Here is a 7,756-nt window from a genome sequence, read left to right as displayed (position 1 = left end):
AACTAACACACCATTGTAAAGCAATTATACTCCAATAAAGATGTTTTTTAAAAAAGGCAACTATAGATGAAACACTTCTGAGCAAAGTTAAACGGCAAGTAAATTCCTAGGAATTTTAGATGACCTCTGGCTATCTTTCACAATTTCTCCTTACGATCTATTGCAATTTAATTTAATCTGGGGATGGGGACCTCATCCTTACCTTCCTAGCTGAAGATTCTGACACCCTTCTGCCTCAGTTACAGTTCAGGGACTGTATCAAACTCCTCTGTGCGGTCTCGCTTCCCGTGTAGAACAACATGGTGGCTGCGCATGCGCGGCCTGCGGGGCGGAGCTCTGCTGCGGGCTGGCGCTCAGAAGCTGCTGCGACCAGGAAGTCCCGAGAACCTGCAGGCGCAACTTGAAGGGGGCGTACGCGGCTTGGAGCTTGACCTCAGCCTCTCTCACAATCGGGGCTCGGTCATCGGGTTGCTCCGGTAGAAAGCGCTGCTAGCTCAAGAGGGCCGGAAGCCCGCGCCTGCGCCGGCAACAACACGTCCACAAGCTGGTAGAGGACACGAAACACCAGCCCAGAGATAACTTGCAGCTCATTCTCGCGCAGCCAGTGGAGGAACTTGGAGTCCGGAGGTGACCTGGACTCAGTGAAAAGAATCTGTGGGCGGTAATTGACTACTTCCTCAAGGACTGGCTGTATATGCATCTCCTGAAAACGAGAAGCCATTTCAAGAGAACTTGCTGAGACAAGGAGGAAGACCAGAGAAGATCCAGACCAAGGCAGGTGAGGCGACAGTGAAATTTCTGAGACGATGTCACCTGAACGAGGGAATGAAGAACAGTGTCAAAATGGGAGCTAGGGCTTCCCTGGTGGCGCAGTGGTTGAGAGTTCGCCTGCTGATGCAGGGCACACGGGTTCGTGCCCCGGTCCGGGAAGATCCCACATGCCGCAGAGCGGCTGGGCCCGTGAGCCATGGCCGCTGAGCCTGCGCGTCCGGAACCTGTGCTACGCGACGGGAGAGTCCACGGCAGTGAGAGGCCCGCGTATTGCAAAAAAAAAAAAAGGGAGCTAAACCCTGAAATAGTTGCTGGCCACTTCCTTAGAAATTTTGGTGTTGTGGTCACCCCACGTGCGTTTAAGTTACTAGGAAAGCCCATCGCACAGAGGGGCGAATACTGGTGTGAGGTGACGGTTGTGGACAAAAAGTTAATCAGTTGATCTAAGAAAGAATTGGAAAATTTCATTCAAGCCAAATTTGAGGATTATAACCTGGGAAGAACATCTCAGAAAGTTCTGAGAACTAACTATTCTGCCAGTTAGAAATCAAGGCACAGTTACATAAGTTTTTTGAGACAGAAGGCTGAACATCAAATGATGTCTTGATAGTTTACATAATCCAGATCTAAGTGGCATCCTGGTGGGTCATGTGACCCTTTATAAGATCAAGAAGGAATGTTATCTTTTAAGGAGTTGTCTTGTTGGTGCTAGAAGAATGTTGTTCTCTTTGGTTGAGCAGGTATTCCTGACCATGGGGGAGGTTTGGTCAATTCATAATACAGATACACGATGCACAGTGGAGGGTGAAGGGAGGCCAAAGGGCAGAGAAGAAATTTTATATTTATAATTTTCTTGTCACCATAAAATATGAATTTTATTTCACACTGTAAATGGGCTTGGCACTGTGAGGGTACCTGTGTCTGTGGTGAACTTTGAGAGGCCCAAGACCAAAAGATATAAGTACTGGTTAGCCCAGTAAGCTGCCAAGGGAATGGCCCCCACCAGCTCCCAGACTATCTGAACCTATTCTCCCTTCAAAATAGCAAAGCAGAATCTGAGGAGCAGTGGAGCAAAGGTGGTCCAGCACCATAGTATCACTCCCAGCTCTGACCCAGTATGGAATTTTAGACACCATCGGAAGACAGCAGACTAGACTGTATATACATACTGAATTGTCCATATTTGCCATCTTCATCTTCAACAGTTATCACATCTGGCCTTGTTGGGGCAGTCCTGCTCCAGAAATACCAGGCTGTAATTTTGATAAATTTGATAAATTTTGATAAATTTTGATAAATTGATAAATTAATAGACCAAAAGAGTCTACATCCTATTTAGCCTCTTCCTCCATTAGAATTCATTGGAGTAAATGGTAGAGCTAGCTCATTCTCATCATCCAAACTGAATGTTTGTACCTCAAGATAAAATGAAGAGGTGTGGGGCTTCCCTGGTGGCGCAGTGGTTGAGAGTCCGCCTGCCGATGCAGGGGACACGGGTTCGTGCCCCGATCGGGGAAGATCCCACGTGCCGCGGAGCGGCTGGGCCCGTGAGCCATGGCCGCTGAGCCTGTGCGTCCAGAGCCTGTGCTCTGCAGCGGGAGAGGCCACAACTGTGAGAAGCCCGCGTACCGCAAAAAAAAAAAAAAAAATGAAGAGGTGTGTTCTTTAAAAAAAAAAAAAAAAGCTTATTTATGATCACTGGCTTTTAAACAGAGTATTGAACATATGATATACTTGATAATTGAATGAAGGATAAAACTTCTCTTTGGATGTACTCCAAGCTTACTTATCTAAGTATTGACTTCAAGGCAAAGGGTGTTATTCTGCTCCATCTGATATAAAGAGAGAGTAAAATCTTCAGACCAGATGAAGACAATTCAGTCTTAGTCGGTTTACAGCATAGTATTTTTCAAAATTATGGAAAACTTATGTGCAATAGAAACAGAATATGAGGTTCTGAACCGTTAGAACTGTCTTACTCACCATTGCGTCCAATGATCTTAGCTCAGGGCCTGGTATGGTGACTCGCTTAAAAATCACCATCCTTGTCATCAACATCCTAGAAACAATAAAAACTCTACCAATTATTGTCACTTTATAGTTTGTGCATTTAACAAGGCTTGGAGAAAGGTATAAAAAACCCAGGTTTACCCATGGGGCCTCTGAGGCTGAGAGATTATCCAAGGTTACAAAGTTAGAAAGTGGCAAAGCCAAAGCCAAACATTAAACACAGGTTTGTTTAAGAAATCTCAAGTTATGAATAACAGGAAGCCCCTTTAGTGTGAAATGTTGTTTTTACTATGGCATTCTAGAGATGTTGCTATTTGCCTTTCCCAGCTATCATTTTAATCAACAACACAATGGGGATTTACTGATCCTTATGCTTCTACAACTAAAGCTGTTGTGTCTGTTCAAGTTTCTCCTCTGTTTTAAGGAAAAAAGACATCCCATAGGAATTTCCTACTTGAAGCCAATTTTCTCTCTGTGATTTTAATTAAATAATTAAATAATTGTATTTAGAAAAAAAAAAAAAGACACTGTAGTAAGAAGTGGAGGAATGCCAGGAAAAAAAACACACACACAAATATTTAATATATTTTTATTTTAAAATATAACAAAAATAGTGAACTTTTTTGATAACTATTACATGTATGTACAATTTTCTCTATAGGATATGTGAATTATTCAAAGAATTCACAACATTTCATTAAGGGCAATTAAGTCACACTATGAAGACTTAACTTGAAAAGTTATCCAGATACCCTTCTGTTCTCAAATCAATTTGTCTCTGCTTCTATAGAATTCCAGGAGAAAGATTACATTACTTCTCTGATTAATGCAGAATATCAATCTAAATTGAGTAGCTTCATTCATAAAGCCTTTTGATTTATATTTATTTATACTAAGTACACTAAATTATTAAACTAAGTATACTAAATGCTGGGCATGTTGCTAAACTACTGGGATGAAAAACAGTGAGTTATTTATAGTTTCTGATATTGATAACACTGCTGTCAAACTAAACCCTGAAAATAGAAAAATCCTTCCCAAGTAATTTAGCTGAACTTGGACGAAGAACTCAAAATGCCTTCTATTTCAATAGTCTGAAAAGTTTAGGCTTTAATTTGATGACAATATATAAATAAGATGGAAACTGCTATATTCAGCAAAAAAAAAAAGACTATCCTATAGCAATTTAAAATTCCTCTATGGTTGTTATATTAAATTGTTCATTTGTCAACCTATTGCTTTAATATGTAGGCATTATTACATCAACAAAATAAAGTGAAGTGGTCTCCACCACAACATTTATAAAGAGCATACAGATTATTACTGACAAATTATAAGAGATAATCTACTTATACATAACTTAGTTTCATTTGCCTTCTCTAATCTCTACTTAAACTCATCTCTATGAATAAGTCTTCTCGAATAAACTTTACACAGACTTCACTGCATAAGCTCTTACCTCATAAGCGTATCTTAGACAATGCTTGCATCCTGTCCTCCTCATTCCTAAGCATTTTGTATACGATTCTCAGATATCTCTGGGTTATAAACGCCAGGAAGGCAAAGGTCATTCTGTGATTCATTTTCAAATCGCTTCTAGAAGAAATGGAGGGTCAAGTAAGATCCCGCATGGCACGCATGGCACTGCCAAAAAAAAAAGAGAAAGAAAGAAGTGTAGATATCTATTTATAGAAGTCAAAGATGTCAGAGAAAAATCAGCAGTTTGTGCCATTGAGGAGTAAAGGATGAACAGGTGTTCTCCAAACAAAAAAGTGACTGAGGAGATTCCACACAAAATGAATACCAAGGACAAGGTGCACAGGGGTTGAGAGAGGGTTGTTCAAGGGGAAATACAATTCAGGGTTCCTAGACTGAAAAAATATGAGGCAGACTTGGGAAGAAGGAAGGTTACATTCATTGATCAGAGTATGAACGGAAGTTGTTTGTATTTTATCCAGTAAAACAGTGGTGTTTAAATATTCTTTAGCTGTGAAAGTATTTTAAAATATCATTGGCATCTTAGCTATAAAACAGATACATGTGGAACCCCAGTGGTTGAAATGGTGAGCCAAATATCCAAAAAGCTTGTTGTCTATCCTTCTATCACAACCCCCTCACCCAATGCACGTGGCTCTATCCTCTAAGTTTAAGGAAATGATATTGAGATAGTGGTTTTATGTTCATGCAAATAAGGCCTTCAGTAAGAGGAGGCCTTGGCTCATAATGAGTTGGAAGTGAAGCCTGAAAGCCTCTTACAGAGCGAGCAGAAGAGCTAGAAGCCAAGGATACTCAGAGATTGAATTATGAATGGTGCTAGCTTTAGAAAGTACCTGTGGCAGAAAGCACCTGTAGCACCCAGGACAAGTTCTGTAGGGTCCGAGGTGAGACTTTAATTTTCAGATATATTGAGTTTTAGGATTTGTTCTTAGAACCATGAGGATTTGAGGTAAAGGTACACCTTGGTGGTTGAATTGGGGTATACTGAGACAAAGTGAGAGACTACACATAGAAATGAATCTAGATGTGGAAGGATATAGTTTTAAGTTAGGGAAGTTTGAACGTGGATATATACTGAGGGAAAAAACACTGGAGAGGAAGGCAAAGAGATGATTGATAGAGCAAGATGTCCAAGGAAGCAGACAGAAAGAAACAGGGTTAAAAACATTGGTGACTCGATCAGTCTTGGAATTAAAGAATTTGTTTTCTCATTTGGATCTTTGACCAGACCAATGCATAGACCTCTCTGTTACCGCCATCGTGGTCCTTTTCTCTTAAAGCAGCATGGGTTGACATGCTATGGCTTGTAATCACAACAGTCCTGATTAATACAAACGGTGACATAAATTTTTCTTTTAAGATGAAAGGATGGGTGCCAATAACGTTGAGATTATGAGGCTCTTAGAGAGGTTATAAGGTCTTTTCTGATGCCTAAACTATTTCTCTGAACTTGGAAGCAAGATCATGCACTGAAAGGTGTGAGTGGGGCAGGCCTGGATTTCAGGCTTGAGGACAGTAGTTATAATTTAACATTTGAAAAGGAAAGGAATGGAAAATAGAATGTAATAAGATGGCAGAGCAATATTTACTTTATGTGATAAATGATTTGATGAAATTTAACGAACTATGGAAGACAGTGTCAGTCAGATTTTTTGAATTTACTGAAAAACATTTCTCAGAAAAAACATCTCTTCTTAAATCTAGTTTTATGTTCACTTTTATATCCCTTGTCTCTTGAATTGGGAATGTATGCATACTTAATCTGCATGAACTATTCGAACTTGAAAAAATAGTTACATGATCTGCTATTACTGATAATTGTAAACATCAAATATTAATCACATAAATCATGTTAGAAAGGCTTCTTATTAGAAAGGGGAAAAAAATCATTCCCTCTAATGCATACATTAATTCCCCTCTCTCCCTCAAGGTGTGTTTTCAGTCCCTTTTTAATTAAGAATAAATAATGAATATAATTTATCTGTATCTTAAAGAGATCCTATTGGCCTTGATTACATGCAAATCAATTACTAATAATCTGTTTTTAAACAAAGAGCATTGTTTTTCACATCATTTCTGAAGGATAATAGATATACTTTTAGATCATTTGGTGAAATGTCTATAGATTATGTGTGTGTGTGTGTGTGTGTGTGTGTGTGTGTATGTATATATATATATATATATATATACCATGTAAAGACACATAAATATAGGTGTCTCCATATTTATATATTTGTGTATGTATCCACACACACATCCATTCAACATATTTTCTGTGTAAATATAGTATGTGGATGTCTATATTCTAAACACAACTTTGTAAAAACATGTTTTTTTTTTAAATTTTACTTTCTGATCTCATAAATCAGGAGAGTTCAAACATGTTAATGTGTGAAATAAAAATAAATTCTATACCTGTATTCATTGTACTTCTGTGTAAAAGAAAGTATACCCCTAAACAATTTTCTAGAACAGTCATATCAATAAAAAGTGTTTTATCCATATATGAAGAAAGAGAAATAAAAAGCACTTAGTTTTATTTTCATTGGTGCTATTCAAAAGACATGGTTGAAGAAACTTACTGTTCAACAGCCACCAACTTACAAATAATTCCTTTACTTAAGATGAACTTTTAAAACATGGCACTTTTTTTATAGATATAATGTCATAAATGTGTTCCCAGTTTCCCTGTATACCACATAAAGACAATTTATTCTACAAGTGGTTGAAATGGTATATGTTGATAATAGAAAATAATTTTATGAAAGTCAATATTGTTACAAATAGAACACTCAGCTAAAGCTTCTCCATATGAATATTCAAGGCATAGTTGGACAAACTTCAAATATGGCATTCATCCATTGACATAACTAATACAAATCTGCACTATCATTTGATGTGAGGAGGAGATGGGTACACCAGTGAAGATAAGCAGTATTTTTCTGAAAAAGTAAAACGTGTGTGAAAAACGGGTTTTTAAATGTGCTTCACCATTGTCATAATTATTGTCATTTTGGATTCTCTTCTACCGTTAAATACTCTTAAACTGATAAACCATTTGTATTATCTTCATGTAGACTTAACAGTCCATCTCCTTCTTTTCAATAGTCTTCTCTAAAAAGTCTTCCAATAGAAAAATTCAAAAATCACTGACATCATTAAGTCCATGAAAAGTGGTCTGATTAACTTCTAGAAGATAAATCATTGCTACAAGTATGGCAATGAGAACCAAGAAATATATTTTTCAAATGTTATTGAAAGTTACTATTTAGAGGGACTTATTTAATGCTCCAACAGTCGGTGTTTGTCCCATCACCAATGACCTAGTGAGCGATTTGGCCAAAATTAGAACCCACGTACATGGATTTCAAAGTCCATGTCACCATTTGAATTATTACTCATCTGTCAGGCATGCTATTCTTTTAAGGTATTGCCCAAGGGTTTGCTTTTCTTAAGGTGAAGATTCAATAGGACAGTC

The 7,756-nt window shown here is 38.1% G+C and overlaps 1 pseudogene; it reads left to right on the top strand.

Moving 5' to 3' along the window:
- Nucleotides 1-312: 312 nt before the first annotated feature.
- Nucleotides 313-1,793, top strand: LOC103087740 (39S ribosomal protein L9, mitochondrial pseudogene; annotated as a pseudogene).
- Nucleotides 1,794-7,756: the final 5,963 nt, after the last annotated feature.

Source organism: Lipotes vexillifer, unplaced genomic scaffold, assembly GCF_000442215.2.
Source record: "Lipotes vexillifer unplaced genomic scaffold, Lipotes_vexillifer_v1.1 scaffold50, whole genome shotgun sequence".
Lineage (NCBI taxonomy): Eukaryota > Metazoa > Chordata > Mammalia > Artiodactyla > Lipotidae > Lipotes > Lipotes vexillifer.
This window is presented reverse-complemented; position numbering and strand designations above follow the sequence as displayed.